The following is a 24,730-nucleotide window of genomic DNA, read 5'->3' as shown; positions in this document are numbered from 1 at the left end:
TAATGATGGTGATACGCCCCAAAAGAGATACCAAATGCGAAAATTTGAATCACTCGAAGAAAGCTAATAAAATAAAAACAAATTAAACTTTCGATATTTCAAGCAATCATATGTAGTAACCGAAAGCGTCAGCTATAATACATCAAAACCATGATTTACTACGCGAAAATTTAGGCTGGGATGACCATAGGGCCTTGTTCTAAAGTAATTATTTGGTATGCATCGATGGCCACAACGAATCATTGATTTATGAAGAGCAGCGTCCAATCGGGCACATTCACATCCGTACGTCGTGTTCGAAAGTTAGAAGAGGAGTATCCGTGCCCCGCACCTAAAAGTACTGCCAGATTGTATATTTATAAGATTACTTACAACATGTGTATATTTGTCCGTTACGAAGCTGAATTCTAAATTTATAGGCCCAAACCAATTATTCATAATGAATATTACAAAAACCGCTTTCTTTTGCATAGTTCATCCACGGATTCCAATACAACAACAGTGAGAGTCACACAGCGATAATTGAACAGAGCGCCGGCCGCGGTGGTCTCGCGGTTCTAGGCTCGCAGTCCGGAACCGTGCGACTGGTACGGTCGCAGGTTCCAATCCTGCCTCGGGCATGGATGTGTGTGATGTCCTTAGGTTAGTTAGGTTTAAGTAGTTCTCAGTTCTAGGGGACTGATGACCACAGCAGTTGAGTCCCATAGTGCTCAGAGCCATTTGAACCATTTTGAATTGAACAGTGCATAAATACATAAGTTGCATAAACGAATAGTAATGCTAACTTTTATCAACCATTACAATTTATTAGTCACAGGGGAAGGTACTCACTCCACGGCACACCCTCACATGACATACGACAGCTATATGTGGTGGTAGGCCTTAAATGATTCCGTCATCTCACTAGCACACTCTGTTGGTGGAAGCTTTGAAGTGGGACAAGTTGGTGTTTTGCCTAGGAGTCGCCCTAGACCATTTTCCGATGTAGTGCCAACACGTGAGTGAGGTGAGGAGGAACGAAGTTGGGCGTCCCAGAAGAAAACAGTGTTTGGCATTATCGTATGCTGTAAGTACAGCTGGTTTAGCAAGTAGCAGAGTAGGTCTTGCACCGTATGGAGCAACACAGTAACATCACACCCACAGCCACGGTTGAGCAGTGGCGTATATATAGGGCATCATCGTACGTGGGACAACTCACATCTTCTCCAGCATAGCGCAAAACTTCAGAGTAGCAAAGAGCCGCAGTTCGATTAACATATGAACTGCCTTGTGCTATCAGGAGAAACTGCATTGAATCATGAAAAACGACATGCAAGTATTACGTCAAAATAATAGTAATACCATGTTGTTGTTGTTGTTGTTGTTGTGGTCTTCAGTCCTGAGACTGGTTTGATGCAGCTCTCCATGCTACTCTATCCTGTGCAAGCTTCTTCATCTCCCAGTACCTACTGCAACCTACATCCTTCTGAATCTGCTTAGTGTATTGATCTCTTGGTCTCCCTCTACGATTTTTACCCTCCACGCTGCCCTCCAATGCTAAATTTGTGATCCCTTGATGCCTCAAAACATGTCCTACCAACCGATCCCTTCTTCTAGTCAAGTTGTGCCACAAACTTCTCTTCTCCCCAATCCTATTCAATACCTCCTCATTAGTTACGTGATCTACCCACCTTATCTTCAGCATTCTTCTGTAGCACCACATTTCGAAAGCTTCTATTCGATTCTTGTCCAAACTGGTTATCGTCCATGTTTCACTTCCATACATGGCTACACTCCATACAAATACTTTCAGAAACGACTTCCTGACACTTAAATCTATACTCGATGTTAACAAATTTCTCTTCTTGAGAAACGCTTTCCTTGCCATTGCCAGTCTACATTTTATATCCTCTCTACTTCGACCATCATCGGTTATTTTACTCCCTAAATAGCAAAACTCCTTTACTACTTTAAGTGTCTCATTTCCTAATCTAATTCCCTCAGCATCACCCGACTTAATTTGACTACATTCCATTATCCTCGTTTTGCTTTTGTTGATGTTCATCTTATATCCTCCTTTCAAGACACTGTCCATTCCGTTCAACTGCTCTTCCAAGTCCTTTGCTGTCTCTGACAGAATTACTATGTCATCGGCGAACCTCAAAGTTTTTACTTCTTCTCCATGAATTTTAATACCTACTCCGAATTTTTCTTTTGTTTCCTTTACTGCTTGCTCAATATACAGATTGAATAACATCGGGGAGAGTCTACAACCCTGTCTCACTCCCTTACCAACCACTGCTTCCCTTTCATGCCCCTCGACTCTTATAACTGCCATCTGGTTTCTGTACAAATTGTAAATAGCCTTTCGCTCCCTGTATTTTACCCCTGCCACCTTCAGAATTTGAAAGAGAGTATTCCAGTCAACATTGTCAAAAGCTTTCTCTAAGTCTACAAATGCTAGAAACGTAGGTTTGCCTTTTCTTAATCTTTCTTCCAAGATAAGTCGTAAGGTCAGTATTGCCTCGCGTGTTCCAACATTTCTACGGAATCCAAACTGATCATCCCCGAGGTCGGCTTCTACCAGTTTTTCCATTCGTCTGTAAAGAATTCGCGTTAGTATTTTGCAGCTGTGACTTATTAAACTGATAGTTCGGTAATTTTCACATCTGTCAACACCTGCTTTCTTTGGGATTGGAATTATTATATTCTTCTTGAAGTCTGAGGGTATTTCGCCTGTCTCATACATCGTGCTCACCAGATGGTAGAGTTTTGTCAGGACTGGCTCTCCCGAGGCCATCAGTAGTTCTAATGGAATGTTGTCTACTCCCGGGGCCTTGTTTCGACTCAGGTCTTTCAGTGCTCTGTCAAACTCTTCACGCAGTATCTTATCTCCCATTTCGTCTTCATCTACATCCTCTTCCATTTCCATAATATTTTCCTCAAGTACATCTCCCTTGTATAAACCCTCTATATACTCATTCCACCTTTCTGACTTCCCTTCTTTGCTTAGAACTGGGTTTCCATCTGAGCTCTTGATATTCATACAAGTGGTTCTCTTCTCTCCAAAGGTCTCTTTAATTTTCCTGTAGGCAGTATCTATCTTACCCCTAGTGAGACAAGCCTCTACATCCTTACATTTGTCCTCTAGCCATCCCTGCTTAGCCATTTTGCACTTCCTGTCGATTTCATTTTTGAGACGTTTGTATTCCTTTTTGCCTGCTTCATTTACTGCATTTTTATATTTTCTCCTTTCATCAATTAAATTCAATATTTCTTCTGTTACCCAAGGATTCCTATTAGCCCTCGTCTTTTTACCTACTTGATCGTCTGCTGCCTTCACCACTTCATCCCTCAGAGCTACCCATTCTTCTTCTACTGTATTTCTTTCCCCCATTCCTGTCAATTGTTCCCTTATGCTCTCCCTGAAACTCTCTACAACCTCTGGTTCTTTCAGTTTATCCAGATCCCATCTCCTTAAATTCCCACCTTTTTGCAGTTTCTTCAGTTTCAATCTGCAGTTCATAACCAATAGATTGTGGTCAGAATCCACATCTGCCCCTGGAAATGTCTTACAATTTAAAACCTGGTTCCTAAATCTCTGTCTTACCATTATATAATCTATCTGAAACCTGTCAGTATCTCCAGGCTTCTTCCATGTATACAGCCTCCTTTCATGATTCTTGAACCAAGTGTTAGCTATGATTAAGTTATGCTCTGTGCAAAATTCTACAAGGCGGCTTCCTCTTTCATTTCTTCCCCCCAATCCATATTCACCTACTATGTTTCCTTCTCTCCCTTTTCCTACTGACGAATTCCAGTCACCCATGACTATTAAATTTTCGTCTCCCTTCACTACCTGAATAATTTCTTTTATCTCGTTATACATTTCATCTATTTCTTCATCATCTGCAGAGCTAGTTGGCATGTAAACTTGTACTACTGTAGTAGGCATGGGCTTTGTGTCTATCTTGGCCACAATAATGCGTTCACTATGCTGTTTGTAGTAGCTAACCCGCACTCCTATTCTTTTATTCATTATTAAACCTACTCCTGCATTACCCCTATTTGATTTTGTATTTATAGCCCTGTAATCACCTGACCAAAAGTCTTGTTCCTCCTGCCACCGAACTTCACTAATTCCCACTATATCTAACTTTAACCTATCCATTTCCCTTTTTAAATTTTCTAATCTACCTGCCCGATTAAGTGATCTGACATTCCACGCTCCGATCCGTAGAACGCCAGTTTTCTTTCTCCTGATAACGACGTCCTCTTGAGTAGTCCCCGCCCGGAGATCCGAATGGGGGACTATTTTACCTCCGGAATATTTTACCCAAGAGGACGCCATCATCATTTAATCATACAGTAGAGCTGCATGTCCTCGGGAAAAATTACGGCTGTAGTTTCCCCTTGCTTTCAGCCGTTCGCAGTACCAGCACAGCAAGGCCGTTTTGGTTAATGTTACAAGGCCAGATCAGTCAATCATCCATATGATACCATATGATCGAAAATATACCAGTTATGAGAAGCTAAAAGACTATGAAACGAAAATTGAAAGGATAACCGCACTTATTTAAAGAAGACGCCAGAGAAAACGAGTACAGAGAAAACTCCAACAAACTATGGGGCTAATGCGCAGCCTCTCAATATTCTGCCAGCAGTTGCCTTGGAAAGAAGAAATAGTAAACAGATGAAGTTAATTATGTTTAACTTGTAGCAAAGGAGAATTCCGAATTTATCAACTGAATGTTTATTTTGTTTCTAACTGAACATGTTTCACCTTTTCATACTAGGTATTTTGAAATTTCTTTTCTTTTCGTGTATCCATATTTCCTTCTGCAAGTATTATAAGCAAGCAATATAATTTTCCAATTAAAAAAGTAGGTCGCATTTACGTATATAAGCCACTACACCTTCCCTTTCGTGCTGCAGACTGCATATGGTCTTGCTCACCAACTATCAATTGAAAATATGAACTGTGAGCATGTAATGCCTATGGAAAAACCCATAGATAGCCGAAAAGAAAATAAACACGAAAACCCTAGTGATGCCTAGTATGAATAGACGAAACATGTTTGGTAGACATGAAACAAAAGTTCAGGGGAAAAAGATGAATTTTTTATAATTATGCAATAAACTGAAGTAGAAATTGCGGAGGGATTGCACCAAATAGTAACCATATGACAAGCTGTGGTATAGTCACGAAAAGGCTATCGGCGATCCAGGAAAATAGCTGCTTTATTTTAATTCCTCTTGGATTACAATGTTTATTTGTAATGAGGTTATTTATTTCCGTCAATAATGACCACCCTCGGACGTGAGTAGAACCTTTTCTACTCAGGTTTCAAGACAGTCATTAGCGTTAGAAATTAACTATCCGCTTACAAATAAACATTGTGATCCAAGACTGGAATTATAATTAATTTAGAAAACTACACTGAAGAGCCAAAGAAACTGGTACTCCTGCCTAATATCGTGTATGCCCCCGCGAGCAGGCTGAAGTTCCGCAACACGACGTGACATGGGCCCGACTATTGTGTGAAGTAGTGCTGGTTGCCTCTGAGCACTATGGGACTTAACATCTGAGGTCATCAGTCCCCTAGAACTTAGAACTACTTAAACCTAACTAACCTAAGGACGTCACACACATCCATGCCCGAGGCAGGATTCGAACCTGCGACCGTAGCGGTCGCGCGGTTCGAGACTGTAGCGCCTAGAACCGCTCGGCCACTCAGGCCGGCAGTGCTGGAGGGAACTGACACCATGATTTCTGCAGGGCTATCCATAAATCCGTAAGAGTATGAAGAGATTGAGATAACCTGTGAGGCATCCCAGATATGCTAAATAATGTTCAAGTCAGGGGAATCTGGTGGCCAGCGGAAGTGTTTAAACTCAGAAGCGTCCCTGGAAGCCATTCTGTAGCAACTCTGGACTGTGGGGTGTCGCATTGTACTACTGGAATTGTTCAAGTCCGTTGGAATGTTCAATGGACACGAATGGATGCAGATGATCAAACAGGACGCTTACGTACGTCTCATCTGTCAGAGACGTATCTAGACGTATCAGGGGTCCCGCTCCAACTGCAGACGCCCCACACCATTACAGAGCGTCCACCAGCTTGGACAGTCCCCTGCTGACATGCAGGGTCCATTGATAGATGAGGTTGTCTCCACAACTGGCAGTGTTCGATACAATCTGAAACGAGAATCATCCGACCAGGCAACATGTTTCTAATCATCAACAGTCCATTGTCGGTACTGACGGGCCCATGCGAGGCGTAAAGCTTTGTGTCCTGCAGTCGTCACGGAGGCATCACTGGGCCTTCGGTTCCGAAAGCCCTTATTGATGATGTTTGGTTGATACTTGTTGATGGCCCAGCACAAAAATCTGAAGCAATTTGCTGAAGGGTTGTACTTCTACCACACTGAACGAATCTCTTCAGTCGCCATTTAACAGTTCTTACAGGATCTTTTACTGGCTGCAGCGATGTCGCAGATTTGATGTTTTACCGGATTCCTAATATTCACGGTACACTCGTGAAATGGTGGTACGAGAAAAGTCCCATTTCATCGCTACCTCGGAGATGTTGTGTCCCATCGCTATGTAATACACTGTTGAAACTCATTTATTTCTTGATAAACTGCCATTGTAACAGCAGTAACGGATCTAACACCTGCACCAGACACTTGTCTTGTAAAGGCGTTGCCGACTGCAGCGCCTTATTCTGCCTGTTTACGTATCTCTGTATTTCAATACACATGCCTATACTAGTTTCTTCCCTATACTAGTTTGTTTGGCGTTTAAATTTGTGGATCACATTTCAACATAAGAGGGAAATTAGAACCAGCTTGTGGTACATACGTTCTTTGAAGGTTTACGTCAGTAGACGGGAGTACAAATCAGTCCCCATGCTGTTAACGGCGGATTTCCGACGCTGAAAGAAAAGGCACTTATTGTCAAGGTGCCCCTTAACGGTAGTTTATCATTAATTATGGTTCTGCCAGTCTGAAGCCGCCACTTCTCCTTCAAACAGCTTCACAAGGAAGCCTCACTGGTTCAGTAAAAATGTTTTTCAGCATGAAGCAACCAAGAAAATCCTTGGTAGTTGTGGAAATGGAATACAGATCCTCTGCATGTCAGTCACTACCATTTACACCCAGCTACGAAGGTAATTTAAGAGCTCCGTCGCGTTTTTTTCGTGAGAACATGTAAGGAAGGAGAGATTTTAACGTCCGTAAGATACACGTTTGTAAGAAAAAAACACAGCTGGGAAATCTCTTACACAGCAAAAGAATCTGTTAATAGGGGGTATGATTACCTCTATTAGCCACATATGCTGTATAGCGACATTACATGCTCTTCACGAGATGGGTCAAAAGTTCTCTTGGCATCCGATTCCATTCCTTAGCAGGAGCGGAGCGTAGTGGAGGTATGTAAGTGTCTTTGGTAGAGGCTGACAGGGTGATATTTGCTTCCCCACACCGTCCCAGGCATGTTCCATCGGATTCAGAGCTGTTCCATGCAACGGATATCTTCACTTTTAAAAAATTCATCAACCGGAGCGACTCTATTCGGACGGGCGTTATTTTCCACAAGGAGGAAGCCTGGACCAATTGCATCTCTCAAAAGGCAAACATGTGTTAACAGTGTCTCATATCTGTACCTTGGAACGTTTATAATATTCCTCTGACTACCAACGAAGATGTGGAACTCCGTACGACCTTTCAGGATGATTCCTCCCCACACCATGACGCCACCACCACCAAATCGACCACTTTGCACGATGTCCCTAGAGTTGTATCGGCTACCAGGTTCTCACTAGACGAGAATCAAACTAAAGCTGGATTCATCTGCGAAGAGAGCATTCCTTTACTTGTTCGTGGCCCAATTCTGATGTTCTCGACTCCTCAAAACACTGATCCGTCTCTGTGCTGGAGTGAGTTGGATCCAAATGGCTGGACGTCTGCTGTTGTGAGCCTCCGATACACAGTTTGTTCGCTATATATATATATATATATATATATATATATATATATATATATATATATATATATATGTATATATATATATATATATATATATATATATATATGTGTGTGTGTGTGTGTGTGTGTGTGTGTGTGTGTGTGTGTGTGTGTGTTTGTGTGTTAAAATGAATGACGAAGGAATTCGTGGTGCATCGCAAGTGCTACGCACAACTCCTTCTCATTTAAGAAAGCTAATTACCCACAGTGAGGATAGTTATTTTCGTTACAAAACATACTTCCTCTGCAATACTCTTCATCATAGCGGCACTGCTTGATCTGCACTCTGCAAACCTATTTCAAAGCAACCAAGTTAAAATGTGTGTACTATGCTTACTGCTGGTAAATCATTTGATTGCTGCACTCGTTACATCTGAGCTGGCAGATGACTTCACGCTGTTAATACTCTGTATCTGACCGCAGCCACTAACGATAATAATAATAATGATAATAATAATAATAATAATAATGAGGTGACATATCAGGCTAAAACTAAACAAAGGTCGCTACACTACGCATACATTGATTACCAAAAATGTTTTGATAGTGTACCCCACTCATGGTTACTACAAATATTGGAAATATACAAAGTAGATCCTAAATTGATACAGTTTCTAAACATAGTAATGAAAAATTGGAAAACCACACTTAACATCCAAACAAATTCAAATAATATCACATCACAGCCAATACAGATTAAGCTGGAATATACCAAGGAGACTCATTAAGTTCTTTCTGGTTCTGCCTTGCTCTGAACCCACTATCCAACATGCTAAATAATACAAATTATGGATACAATATTACTGAAACATACCCACACAAAATCACACATTTGCTATACATGGATGATCTAAAACTACTGGCAGCAACAAATCAACAACTCAACCAATTACTAAAGATAACAAAAATGGTACAAATGGCTCTGAGCACTATGGGACTTAACAGCTGTGGTCATCAGTCCCGTGGAACTTAGAACTACTTAAACCTAACGTAACCTAAGGACATCACACACATCCATGCCCGAGGCAGGATTCGAACCTGCGACCGTAGCAGTCGCGCGGTTCCGGACTGCGCGCCTAGAACCGCTAGACCACCGCTGCCGGCACTAAAGATAACAGAAGTATTCAGCAATGATATAAATATGGCTTTTGGAACAGACAAATGTAAGAAAAATAGCATAGTCAAGGGAAAACACACTAAACAAGGAGATTACATATTGGATAACCACAGCGACTGCATAGAAGCGATGGAAAAAACAGATGCCTATAAATATCTAGGATACAGACAAAAAATAGGAATAGATAATACAAATATTAAAGAAGAACTAAAAGAAAAATATAGACAAAGACTAACAAAAATACTGAAAACAGAATTGACAGCAAGAAACAAGCCAAAAGCTATAAATACTTATGTTATACCAATATTGACCTACTCATTTGGAGTAGTGAAATGGAGTAACACAGACCTAGAAGCACTCAATACACTTACACGATCACAATGCCACAAGTATAGAATACATCACATACATTCAGCAACAGAAAGATTCACATTAAGCAGAAAGGAAGGAGGAAGGGGATTTATCGATATAAAAAACCTACATTATGGACAGGTAGACAATTTAAGAAAATTCTTTATAGAACGAGCAGAAACTAGCAAAATACACAAAGCAATCACTCATATAAATACATCGGCTACACCACTACAATTTCATAACCACCTCTACAACCCTTTAGATCACATAACATCAACAGATACGAAGAAAGTAAATTGGAAAAAGAAAACACTACATGGCAAGCACCCGTATCATCTAACACAGTCACACATCGATCAAGACGCATCCAACACATGGCTAAGAAAAGGCAATATATACAGTGAGACGGAAGGATTCATGATTGCAATACAGGATCAAACAATAAACACCAGATATTACAGCAAGCATATTATTAAAGATCCCAATACCACAACAGATAAATGCAGACTCTGCAAACAACAAATAGAAACAGTAGATCACATGACAAGCGGATGTACAATACTAGCAAATACAGAATACCCCAGAAGACATGACAATGTAGCAAAAATAATACATCAACAGCTTGCCTTACAACATAAACTAATAAAACAACACGTTCCCACATACAAGTATGCACCACAAAATGTACTGCAGAATGATGAATACAAGTTATACTGGAACAGAACCATTATAACAGGTAAAACAACACCACATAACAAACCTGACATCATACTCACCAATAAAAAGAAGAAATTAGCACAACTAATCAAAATATCGATACCCAATATAACAAATATACAAAAGAAAACAGGAGAAAAAATTGAAAAATACATCCAACTGGCTGAGGAAGTCAAGGACATGTGGCATCAGGATAAAGTTGACATAATAGCAATTATACTATCAACTACAGGAGTCATACCACACAATATCCACCAGCACATCAATGCAATACAGCTACATGTAAAGTTATATATACAACTACAGAAATCCGTAATTATTGATACATGTTCAATTACCCGAAAGTTCATAAATGCAATATAACATATACCGTACAGTTGAAAGGAATTCACGCTTGATCAAGGTCCGCGTCACTTCCCATTTTTGACCAGACATAACGTCTGAGAAAAGAAAGAAATAATAATAGTAATGTGTACAGCACTATAGTAACCCGTACGTAGTTACTACTGTGTCGTGCTGTCAATCAGTTCATTTATCCGTTTCAGAGCAAGTAAAGAAGCAATTTCTGGACTACTGCAGGTACTATCCACAGGTTGGAGAAGATATTTTCTTCAGATATTTAGCATTTGTTACGTGTATGTCTTACCTTTATCATCAACGAGGTACGGGAAAAAGCAAATCATATGTGTGTAGGAGATGGGCTGTGTGAGGAACTTGTTACTGCAACCCGATTATGGTACTAATTGAGAAGAAGTATTTATTGACAACTTGTATAATACATATTAGAGTCTTACAAAATTGCGATGATAATAATGATCTTCTGAAAATAATTTAGTTTGTTGACTGAAACAGGATCAAAACCTTAGTTTTTACCCTCATAAAATTTCCCCTAGGTCGGAAAGCACTGGGCCAGGAGAATGATGAGAACTCATTTATACACTCATCTTTAAGAGCAAAATCATTCTTAGTATAATACCCTTAGGTAGGATCAAATTGATAAACGCAACAGGAGATAACGATGTAGGCATATAAGATAGCACGTTGTATCCACACAGTACCATATGTAACAAAAATAAGCGAGAAATAAAGGGAGCCATAAACTACGACAAAGGAAAGCGAACAAAGAAATTGACCCTACGTGTAGCAGATGGGATCTTTGTAGTAGGCGTGTGATAGGTTTTAGTGCAACGACGGAATAATTGAAAAGAAATACCGTAAAATACATTAGATACAGGAGCGAGTCACCTTTAAGGCATCAAATACAATAATACAAAACTAAAGAGTTCGGAGAAAATGCCTAGACGTCAACGTGACAGAACGCACGACAATAAAAAGATAAGCGTTAAAAATGCATCAAACAAATGGTATACACCATCACATATTTATATTCCCATAATTATGTGCACTGCACACCGTCGTCAGGCCACAAGTGGCCCATCGGGACCATCCTACCGCCGCGTCATCCTCAGCTGAGGATACGGAGAGGAGGGGAGTGTGTTCAGCACGCCGCTCTCCCAGTCGTTATGATGGTTGTCTTTGACCGTATCCGCTACTATTCGCTATTCGGTCGAGTAGCTCTTCAGTTGGCATCACGAGGTTTGAGTGCACCCCGAAAAATGGCAACATCGCATGACGGCCCGGATGGTCACCCATCCAAGTGCCGGCGACGCCCGACAGCGCTTAACTTCGGTGATTTGACGGGAACCGGTGTATCCACTGCGGCAAGGCCGTTGCCCGATAATTATGTGAGTAGACCGTTTTTAACAACTCTAGCTTTCATTTCGAATTGTCGGCCCCATAGAATCTGTAACCTATTAGCCCCTTCTCTTGTTCACAGTTGGTGACACTTGAATATACACTTTATGCTTTGAAATCGGTTATGGAATAAATTATGAAATTACTTAGAAATGAAGAGGATTTTTATACTATTAATATGTTTCTCAATTGCGGATGTTTACTTGATCAAACATTTTCTGTGTTCACTTTCTTGGTTTCGTGATTGTAATTAACTTTTGGACGCTAGTGTATATTTTATTTACTACTACTTACAAAGAATGGAAGAAACGAAGAAATTTTGTAGAGCGCAGTAAAGTGTGAACCCTGAACCAAATAAACCGCGAATAGGTTATTCCCTCGTGCCACTAAAAGCCCCGCTACGCTCCCGTGGGTTAGCAAAACGAACCGGCAGGATACGCCACCTATTTCTCCGTTGGTAACCTTGGACGGAAACGACAGAATCCAGTTGACATCTTGTCTCGGTATCTTAATCCTTCTGCAGGTGTAACAATGCCCGGCTTGCCCTGGTAACGGCAGCTTGTGTTGTGTGCGGTGGTCCCGCGCTTAGCCGCCTTGCCCCAGGTGCGCGCAGGCAGCGCTGCACGCTAAATTAAACACGTATACGTGGCCGGACCGGCGCACAGGGAACTCAAAAGACGCTGTTGCGTTGCGTGCGCCCCGCACAGCTGTCCGCCTTACCAAACCGCAATTCATCGGGCCGCCCTTTCTTGCCGTCCTCCCCCAGACCCGTAGAGCGCTTCGCGGCGCGGCGCGGGGACCCCTCCTTTTGATATCCCGCCGCCGCGCGCTCTGGCAGTGCCTTCTCTTTGTTACTGCCGCAACCGATCGTCCTCACTGTGTCCGACGTATATGATTATCTCTGTGGATAACGTGATTATATTCCGAGTCAACTCGCAACAATAACAATTGTCGCAAGTTTGTATGCTTTTCTGCTCGGAGATTTATCATTAAATACACAAGGAGAGAGGACGGGAAAAGTAAAGAAAGAAGGTACCCTTTTTTTTCCGCGTCCCTGGTGCAAGGGTGCGGCTACGCGGTAATTACAGAGCGACGTACTCTGATGTGGGACTATTAGCGTTGAAAGCGTCTGGTAGGAGTTTTCCAGAGTGTCGGGTAATTTTAAAGCTTGATTGACTCCTATTGTAGTACGAAAATGATATCCCTCTATCATACTGAACAAAATGCAACATCACAGACTCAAAAAAGTAATCACAATTGAATTTCTCAAACAGTGCAATATTGTGGTTCGGCAGCTATCGCAGCAACAGACGTCAATGAATCGTCTAAGAATCAGAGAAGTGATTCGTGCTTCGGTAGCTCAGATGGTAGAGCATTTGCCCGCGAAAGGCAAAGGTCCCGAGTCTGAGTCTCGGTCGGGCACACAGTTTTAATCTGCCAGGAAGTTTCATATCAGCGCACACTCCGCTGCAGAGTGAAAATCTCATTCAGGAATCAGAGAAGTGTTCAGGAAAACATTTCATCTCTGAAGTACCGCAGGATTCAGTCTTTGGTCCATTGCTTTTCTTTCTGTACCTCGACGATATTGTTTCGAGTCCATTACAATGTGTATTTCTTTTTGTTTTCCGTGAATGGCTTTCTGCAGACTAATGATAATGTAAAAGGAAGCATAAAAACGGGGTTTAAAATTCGGGGTGAAAGAGTATCAGTGATAACATGCGAATTCTACCCTCAGAAAAGGTGAAGAAGAATTACAGGACTTTTTAAATGGAATGGACCACCTAAGAGTACAGAATTTGGATTGAGACTAAACGGAAGAAAGACTGAAGTAACACGGCCTGGCGGAAATGAGATTACTAATAAATTTAACATCAAAATTGACCACAACAAAGGAGAAGAAGTTAAGGAATTCTGCTACCTTGCATGCAGAATAACACATGACGGACGACACAAAAAGCAGACTGGCACCAGCAAAGAGGACATTCCTGTCAAAAGGAAATTAATTGATATCAAATATAGACCTTCATTTGAGGAAGACATTTCTGAGAATGAAGGTGGAACACAGCACTGTATGGTTGAGAATAATGCATTTTGAGATGTTGTGCTGTAGAAGGATACTGAATATTAGGTGGACACATAAAGAGTGACGGAGTATCCGTACAATTACTGAAGACAGGAACGTATGGGAAACATTAACAAGAATAAAGGACAGTACGATATAACACGCGTTAAGACATTTGAGAATAACTAGTGTGGTATTAGAGGGAGCTGTAGAGGACAAATGTTGTAGGGAAAGACAGAGACTGAAATACAACTGACAAATAACTCAACGCTTAGGGTGCAAGTGCTACTCTGAGCTGAATATGTTGGCACATGAGAGAAATTGGAGGGTGGCCGCATTTAATCAATCAGAAAACTGCTGACCGAAAAGAAGATGAAGAAGAATTAGTGGCAGTTAAACCAAATTATAGACAAAACAAAAGCTGTTAAATCAATTTAGAGGGGGGGGAGGGGGAATTTAATAGAACTCTGCGCTGGGCATGAGTTAGTCTTCGGTAATATACTTTTCCTGAACCCCAAGACAAGGAACTACTGTCAGGTATAAGAAGACCAAAGAAAACATCAGATTTACGTTTTGCAAAAAAAAGAGAATCAGAAATCATGTTAACGACAGCAGAAATTATCCAGGTGCAGATGTTGATAATTTCATAACATAGTACCAATGATTTTGCAATTGAAATTACTAGGTCAGTCCATCTCATCTTCATAAGTCTCCTATAGCACTATATTTCGAATGTCTGTAATCGTTTCGTTTCTGTCTGTCCATTGTGGAACTGTCGCACCCACACCGAAGTGTGCTCCGAACACCTTTCATTAATATTTATTTGCTCCTAGGGTTTACATGTTTTTATGTCAGCAGCTGTTTCTTTTTTACAGCAAGAACTTTTGTCTTGATGCTGTACTTACTTGCATCTTTCTTCTTTATCTATTCTTTTTCTAGATACAAAAATTAGTCCATCTCTCCAACGGCCTCTTGGAGATCACCATTGGTGATTCCCAGCTGCGGTGGATGTGGCAGCCGGCGCGATTTTTACAAACAGGTTGCCAAAAGCAAGCACTGTTTTAATAGAAACCTCCGTCCCTGCTTATTAGGTATCCCGATATCTTTACTTCTGCTGACTCCTTACTTACGCTGTCCCATAAATTTGGGGTTCACACCACGATATTGGCCTCATTGTATTTCATTTCATTATTGTTTTCGAGGCAGTGTCTGTTGACAGTTGAGTTGTTTGGCTGTTTTAATTGGGTGTGCCGTTACCGTTCCTGGCATCTGTTTCCCTCGAATATGATTATTTGCCCCATGAGACGTGCCACTTACGCGTGTGATGCGGTACATAATCAGCTTTGACAGAACTAAATAGTCATAAAGAAATTTTTTGTAGCAAAGATAACCTTCAAAACTATTTTTATTGGCTGGTTTCGACAGGATACAACTGTCATCTTTAGATCTTCAGAAACTTTTTAGGCGGTACGTCATGTTCTATTGCGCGTTCATTACTCATACCATGTTAACATTTCAATGTTAGTATGATTTGGCTATAAAAATTTCTTTAGAGTAGATATAGGTCGCTCTGTCTCGTTTCTCGTTATGAGAAACTTCAACTAAATCACCATTAATATTACAAAGGACACTTTATCTTCGTTGACAGGAACGAAATACAGATCTTTCGAAATATGAGCTAGTATGAAGCAGGCAAGCCATACTCGGCTTCTCTGTTTCAGTCTTAACCTCTTTGTTCTTGATTTTGACTGCGATGGCCACTCGGTTACATCGGAACTCTGTTCGTAGGTGTTGTAAATCTTCTCTACTCAACGCATTCAAGCTGCTGCGCCACAGAAAAACATCCTGGCCGAATGTAAATTTCTTTGGAGTTCTCTCTGGTCAGCGTCAAACCAAGCCAAGACAGACTCGTGTGCAATATTTGTATCGTGATGTCAGCCAGGCAGGAGAGCCGATATTGCAAATACTGTGGCACAGAACCAAGGGTATTGCTACACATCACTTGAACGAGATGCCTCAATCGCCAGTTCATCAGTATGACTTCAATGTGAAGGGAGTATAATGTCGCAAATTGGAGTTACAACACTTTCATCATATGCAAGAACGGCTTTCAATACACTGACACCGCAAAGAAACAATGAGCTGAAAGCCTGAACGAAGAAGATGGGGCACTGCGGAATGGTGAAAAACGCTGACAGGCCCATAAAATCAGGCCACATTCGGTCATTGTCGTCGAGGGATAACGTCATTGCCCCCAACAGACAGCTACAATTATTTGGGCTTTCCAGCCCTTCCTCTGTTCAGATGCAGTGATCCAGTTCCGAGGCAGGACCTGTTATGCACTGACTACCATTCGCCTTCGAGACAGTAGTGAGCCCAGCCTGCTGGACATAGCTGTTGTGAACTGCTGTCTTCTCCTTCACTGATGTGAAAACTTGGAGACTTCTAACACCTGCTCGCTGGGAGGCTAAACTGATAGCGTTTGATTTACTGACCAACTATCACTGTTCCTGGGAGGTAGGCAAGCTGCTGCTGCTTCTTGACTTGAATTTATTGAGCAGGCATTAGCGTCAATGGACATCTTCTGGTGAAAACGTTATGACGTAACTTTACACTACAAGCACTGCCCCCTGAAGAGCTACCGGAAGCTTAGTGGGGCACTATCTTCTTATTTGCTCCCTAGTAAAACGAGTCACCCACCATACGACGTGACAACCTGGAGTAATGGTATGGGGTTCTATTTAATTTCATAGCACGGCCCCCTTTTGCCGATATACTCCAACAGCACATTGGTGTGTCAGCGATATTCGACGCCCCATTTTGTTGCCCTTCACGGTAAGCAATCCAGGGCTTACATTTCGGTAAGATTATGCCCCTTCGTAAACGACGATAGTTTCTACTGCTTTTCTTCATGGTTGCCAAGCTTTACCCTGGCCAGCAACGTCACCTCTCCCCAACTGGCTACGACTGGAGCATTATGTGCAGGGTCTCTCATTAGGTAGGAGCTTTGACGATCTAACTAGCAGACTGGATAGAATATCCCTGAGAAAAAACATCTAACAACTCTACAAGTTAATGCCAAGCCAGGTAACTGTTTGCATCAGGGTCAGAGGTGGACCACCGTGTTATTAACTTGCTCAAATTGTGAAGATCTTTCTCTTGAATAGATGAGCCTAATTTTCTGAAATTGTTACCATTCGTTTGTCTGTACATGTACGTCAGGTCAACCGATTTCCGCCTTTTTCAGTTAATTTGTTCTTGATGTGTCTTTTTTATGTCTTAGCGTGTATTTAAATTCTGGACCTCATGACCTATGTCAACCAACACATGTATGGCTAATACGCAGGGTGAGGCTGCTAATATATATCGAATCATTGTTTTCAATAAGTTGGACAATGTGGTGAGTTTTCTGGCGTACGCGAATAATTTCTAACTTAAAGAATTGCGAAACTGATGTTCTCTTTGTAATGGAGCACTATACTTTTTCCTGTGGGGACTGAAAAGAGCCTTCCAAGAGGACATATGTAGAACTTGATCAAAGAGTAACATGATAAAAGCTGCGCAAACCAGTGTCCCGGCGTCAGAAGTCTCCCGCAAATCTCTGCCCTGCTGTACCGGATGTAAACAACAATATTTACCTGTGACATTATTCAGAATTTCGCAATGTGTACGACAGCCGAAAAAGTAAATAAGGTTTTCGTTTGCGGTGAATTTCACCGAAATGTTTGAGCAGCGGTAGGGCCGTGTCCTGAAAGGTTCCTGATTGTGCCAGACTCATACGATCTGTTGCTGAAAACATTATGAAAACATTTCCAGAAACGGGAAATAAAATTTGCTCACGAAAACTAAGAGCGAAATGTGAGAGAAACACAGATAAATTTTCAGCAGCGGTGTCACACAGTCCGCATGTCACTATGAACCAGCGTGACTGTCCGACAGATCCTTCAAAGAACTGTTCTGCGAATACCACATTTACCGCATTTCGTCCTTTTCACGTGTTCTTCTAGCAAAAGCTTCATGTCAGTGACTTGCAAAATCCATCACGTTTCTCAGAATTGTGCCTACGAAAACTTCAAAGTAATGTAGCATTTACATACAAGATTTTGTTTACTGATTACAAACCACACACGCTGTTTTCCGAGAAGTGAGTTAACTACGACCCTGTTTTCCAAAGTCTGGTACAAGCTTTTCTAGAATCTTATATAACTGGCCTCTTTTATCCACGGGACTCAAAATGGTCCCACGTGTGTACAGTTCGTAGCACATATGCTGCCGCAGGTACAGCGAGACATTGAACAAAAGGCAACGTATATGGTATCAACTTGATGGATTTCGCGGACATTTCGCACATATAATTACAGGCTATCTTAACAGAACATCTGAAGACCCTGGGATTATAACTTTCAAAACGTTATATGTCCTCCATGCTATCCACACCTAATGCGTTTCGACTTTTATTTGTGAGGGAAATTACAACAAAAGCTCTAGATATTACGTACCACACAGCTCGGGACGGTACTCCGATGGATCAATACGAAACTTAAAGTGTAGTACTGTGTAGGATCATTTTATAGCACTTACCAACGCTCGAGGTCAACAGTGGTTTGCGATGTTGTTACATTAATATTTCAGTTGCACGTATGTTCTGTCACTGAAGTCCTCAAAAAGCTTTTTGAAGTTCCACAAAAATGTAAATTGCTCAATATTTAAGAAACATAGTCTATATCACAATTCGACAATTCTTAAATGTAAAAGTTATTTGCCTGGGCCTTCCATGCATTCTCCCATGTTACTTAACGGGAGGCCCACTACGATATACTTACTCGATGTGAAAAGGTTTTGTCTGACTTGTCTTATCTCTCTCAACATGTATAAGATAATGGAGTGTTAATGTATATCGAGGAAGGGGGTGTGGAGGAGTGATGAAGCCTTTTACATGGTTAGTCTTTAGTTCACATTCAAATGTTTTACAGGGGGTCCATAGAACCATTTTCCGACTATTTCCCTGCCGTTCGACTCTCTAGGAGCACGTGGAAAAATGAAAACCTCAATGTCCCCCCGAAAGTTCTAATATCCACTTTTCTGCAATGGGCTCTTCTCCCAATGCAGACAAGAAACAACAAAATATTTTGGCATGCGGAGAAGAAGTTGGAGGTTCTAATTTCATGAAAAGTCTTGCCGCAAAGAAATTCGCCTTTACTGTAATTATTGCCACCCCAATTCCCATATCACATCCGTCAATCTCTTTTCCCTATTTTGCAGTAAAAGTTACGATAGAACCTGTGATCTAGGGGTACTTCCTTTAACACGTAGCCAATACGTTAAGAGTCACTTCTTCGTACCTACGTATTGCTAAATTTTCAAATAAAATCCATAGGCAATGGTGGCCGAGGACTTCGGCGAACGGGCTTGTCAGAAAAGGGCAGAGGAACGGGCGGAGGTTCAGGGCACATGCTTGTTCTTTGTGTAGGAAACCGTCTCTAAGAGAAGAAAATATCAGCAATTATCAACTGCCTGAACATGAAGAAGGGAATGGAAACCGCTGCTTTAAAGGCACATAAGGTGTATCCACAGGACATATGACCCGTAACTCAAAAAGTATCATGACGATCTCTCATTTGGCAAAAGATTCCTATTCGAATCACCGGGACGGGATTGCCAGGGGAGCTGATCAGGGGGGAAGATGGAATAAACAACAAGAACATGATTTTCTAAAGCCGGAGCGTAAATGTCGGAGCTTAATATGTGGCAGGGAAGGTATTAAATCTCAAAAGAGAAATGCAGAGGCTCAATCTAGATATAATGGGTTTCAGTAAAGAGAAATGGAGATAAGAAAACGATATCTGGGCAGACTAATATTTGGTCATATCAACAGCAGCAGAAATTGGTATAACGTATGATTCGTTATGAGTTGGAAGGTACGACAAATATTGAGTTATTGTGAACAATTCAGTGATTTGATCGTTCTTATCAGACCAAACGCCGACAACGGTAGTTCAGGTATACATACCGAGGTCGCAAACAGAGGATGAAGAGACAAAGTATATGAGGATATTTAATGAGTGATTCCGTATGTAAATGAAGGCAAAAATGTAATAACCTGAGGGAATTGTAATGCTTTGGTATGAGAAGAAATACAAGAAAGAGTTACTGTAGAACTTAGTAGTAAAAGAGAGGAGAAAGACGAACTGTTTGAAACTACAGGAAATAGAAACACAATTCAAAGTTCCTGGAAAGAGAAAAGTTCAAATTTTTCTGCATTTAATGTGAGCGCCATGCGCGACACGACAAATGTCAAAACGGTGGCTCATTTACTGCCACACGCAAAGCGGCTGGCCTCTCGTTATCGAATTTACAGCCTCAGCAATGCGATGTCGCAGACATTCAGTAGTGTCAGGCATGTTGTTCTTGTGGTCTTCAGTCCAGAGACTGGCTTGATTCGGCTCTCCGTGCTACTCTATACTGTGCAAGCTTCTTCAGCTCCGAGTAACTACTGCAACCTAGATTCTTCCGAACCCGTTTAATGTATGCATGCCTTGGTCTCCCTCTACGATATTTACCCTCCGAGCTTCCATCCAATACTAAACTGATGATTCCTGGATGCCTCAGAACGTGTCCTATCAACCGATCCCCCTCTTATAGTAAAGTTGTGCCACGGATTCCTCTTCTCCCCAATTCTGTTCATTACCTCCTCATTAGTTACGTGATCTACCCATCTAACCTTTACCATTCTTCTGTAGCACCACATTTCGAAAGCTTCTATTCTCTTCATGTCTAAACTATTTATCGACGTATTGCTGCGTGACAAACTGAAGAGAACCTTGTAGAACTAGCACTCCTGAAAGAAAGGTTCGCAGGAGAGCTTCTGTACAGTTTGGAAGGTAGGAGACCTGTGAGGGCGGGGCGTGAGTCGTGCTTGGATAGCTCAGTTGGTAGAGCCCTTGCCCGCTCAAGGCACAGGTCCCGAGTTCGAGCCTCGGTCCGGCACACAGTTTTAGTCTGCCAGGAAGTTTCATATCAGCGCACCGCTGCAGGGTGAAAATCTCATTCTGGGACCTCAGTATATGTTATGCGTGGTAATAACCGGACTTCGTACCACCTCTTGCTCACACTGCGTTTGTACACGACAACATCTCGAGGTACGACTGTGGGTAATAATGCCTTTGGGACAGGAGATGTGTGGAGGTTTGGTGTCCCCTAGGCTCACGGACCGCGGTGCCTTGGCCACTGCGCTCCCTCGGCAGCCCCACGTGTCAGGCTGGGCCGTCGCGTGCCACGTCGCGCCATGCCGCGGCCATCGAGTACGCGAGCTGGCGGCCAGGAGCGGCGTGTCTGCATTATTCAGAGCTCTGCTGCCTGCTGCCTGCCTGCTCCCAGGACCCGCCCATCGAACTTTAATACCGCCAAACGACTGGTTTCCTCTGGAAAACCCCGCAGCCGCACGGAACCTCGCGATCCTTCCTCGGGGCCCATTTGCCTTGTCATTACGCCACTGATTCTACTCGCAAAGTAAATATTTGTGTTTTCCTTTTGATGTTAGCGGGTCAGTAGCGCGAGCCAGTCCGTCGAACAGCAGTGGATTACTAGCTTTCACAGTTCGTAAGTTTCCTCTCTCTCGCTGCCACTTTCTCAAATTTTACATTCCATTTCGGAGCTAAATTAACATAGACACAACTGTAACTGTTCCCTTCATTACCATAAGGATACAGAATTTAATATGGATACCTGCCATATTTCGTCAACGCTTACAGATGTCCTCATTTACATTTGTATTACACAAGCTACCCTACAGTGTATGGTGAAAGGTACCACTCCCACTTCCTGCTTTCCTATTACGTCGTAAATGGTGCACGGCAAGAATAGCTGTTGTTAGGCTTCCATATGAGCTCTAATATTGCGTAATTTATCAAAAGATACCGTTTGACCCTTCTATGAATGTACACTTTCGAAATTTAAGCAACGAATTACGGCCTAGCCCCTTTCACTTGAACCAAATGACTCGGTTGTAGGCAACACACAATGCATGTGCATGCAGTGGAGTGCCTCCACACTATCACATCTCAGGGCATAACAAACTGATAGGTCACATGTTGTCAGCGAACGTATTGTTTCAAAGAAAACTTATTCCCCAAGATGTTATCTGTCACCCCTAGACGTTTTATGCAGGGACTCCGAATTATCCACAATCACGTCACGAACTTCACGACCTGATGTTTTGTGCATGGTTGTACTGAACCACTAACTGAACTACGCCAGGCAAGAGTAACCGTTTTCCACATGTCCACGTCTGATTTGCTTGCTAGGGCAAAATAAACATTCTTGCCACATGTACTTGGAGATACTAACACTCCGAGAAACATACGACTTGTAATGGTTGTAATTAATTCTCTGCCAATGACGAAAATACTAAAGTCATACCTTTCAATTCACCGTCCTCGGTGACAAATAGAAATATCTGCCCTTATACCATTACATCACATATATATTTAAAGGAGTGTACAGCGCTGCACTTGTATGTAGCACCAAATATGATGGTAATGCTAATGTAAACTAAAATAAAACATATTATAAACGATGAATGTCTCAGATTGGCTTTATAAAGCGGGTCTCTGACTGTGCATGACCAATGGTAGGTAGCCATCTGTGAGCGAAAGAGTGTCGGCAGTTTTTTTGGTGTGCTCTGTGAAGCCTCCAAGTGTTAGATTATAATGTAGGAATTATGAGTAGATGTATTATTGGAAATAGAAACGTGGAAATAAAAAACTTCACCAAAACCAGGTAAAAATGTTACATCATTATGTTTTTCGTTTTGACAGCACGTTACTATAGATGAGCTGGCTGATAATTTTCAGTTGTTGAGTATCCCCAGATTTGATGTCAAGGCTAGTTAGATATTTTCCTTTTCTAAACTTTATTAACAAAAGAATATGTAATTTAGTGATTTGTATTTATGCTTCTTTTAGTGAGGTTAGATAATACTTGCAGTACAAATCTGAATGAATCAGTAAATAGGATGTAACTTTTTTGTATAATGTAATTTCAATTGTCAGGTGTTTCTCAAAAGCCAATTTAACTTGGAATATAATTTTGTTAAAAAGTCAGTACCGAGTCCCTGTCCAGGTCATGTTTTTCAAAGACTTTGGATTTTACTCAGATGTTTTCATTTATCAGCTAAAAGAATTTCATGTACATTTCCAAGCATTACAGCCAGCATCGCACACCGCTGAGCCTGTAACTAGTATTCTTTTATTTTTGTTTAAGAGACCAGAATATATTGCATTCCACCATTGTTGCTTTTGAGGTAAGACAGTGTAATTTATTTGTTTTGTGCACAGGGACCAAAGTTATAAGTTTTGAACAGGGCCAGAGGATTTAGTGTCAAAAGGGCTGAATGTATTTTGCATAGACTGTATTTCTTTATTGATATTGCGAGTTGCATTCCCCAGTCAAATCGTATGAAGTTTTTACGAAGAATAACACAGATTAAGTACATCACGTACAGTTACAACACGCTACAACTCCAGTTTGGACGTATTCTTTAGTTCTAGCCTTCATCCAGAGTACTACAAAGAATTATTTTTACAGAATTTTATACAAACCTATAAAAAGCTTACAGATGAAATTCATTCAGTTAATGAAAGAATACAGAAACAAGACACTTGATCTGATGCACGTCTTAAGAGTTCACACTGAGAAAAGCGGTAGAAAGACTTTGTCCGTAAACACACAGAGGAGAACAAACAGTTTTTACAGTCAATAGCAGTAGAACGACAGGACGTAGAACGGCAGTTGCACACTAGTCTTACAACCTATGTTGACGCTAGTATAAATTCCGTGTTAACACAGATTCCGATATACCGACCCCGCGCAGTTATCCTATACAAACTGAAAAGAGCTCCGATAACAATGAGATTTCTGAAATGATAGCAATTATTCGAAGTCAAGTTCAATGAGTAGCACAGCCTATTGGAAGCGTAGAGAGCACGGACAAAGTGTGATATCTACAACAGGGAAGCGCCATGACGTTCTTGAAACCATCAGCGGCTCTATTAACAATACCGTCGGACCTCATAACTACACGCCACAGCTTACTTCAAAGCAATGTAGCGTCACGCCGAACAAAACAAAACTCTGCTCCACATTTGTCATGCCCACTGACGTCAAAGGTACTTCCTTTGATTCGCGGTACCAGTCGCATTCAACAGGAGTGGATAATACCTATGAAATTAATCGTCAAGTCATCAGTAGCAAATCCGTCCACAATAAAACAGCCAGGGTTCAATACCACGAACAGCAAACTGTAAAACATCGATATCCCAAACTAATCGCATCTACAGTCATCTAAAAAATATTATGCCAAGCCAAAGGCAGATGGGTTAGTTATATTCCGCTATGTAAATACAACATAGCAGATTTTGCCATCACATAAATTACTTATTATACTATTTTGCTTTCCCTGTCTGCGACGTTACACACGATTTTGACACTGATAAACTGAATTTGTCCATTCTTCTATGTCTTTTTGTAGCTATGCGACACCTGAATGATACGTACTGAATCGCAATTTCCATTGTATAGAAATAATGAGAAATTACTGACATACCGAAAAGGTAACAATACGGCTGCGATTATAAACGAAATTATACGCACGCTTGTTTCAGCAGCAAGAATTGCAGAACATTTTACGGCATTTACTCTACGAAATTTCAGTGTAACCAG

The sequence above is a fragment of the Schistocerca nitens genome, chromosome 5, assembly GCF_023898315.1.
Source record: "Schistocerca nitens isolate TAMUIC-IGC-003100 chromosome 5, iqSchNite1.1, whole genome shotgun sequence".
NCBI classification, from domain to species: Eukaryota; Metazoa; Arthropoda; class Insecta; order Orthoptera; family Acrididae; genus Schistocerca; species Schistocerca nitens.
Note: the sequence above shows the minus strand (reverse complement) of the source record.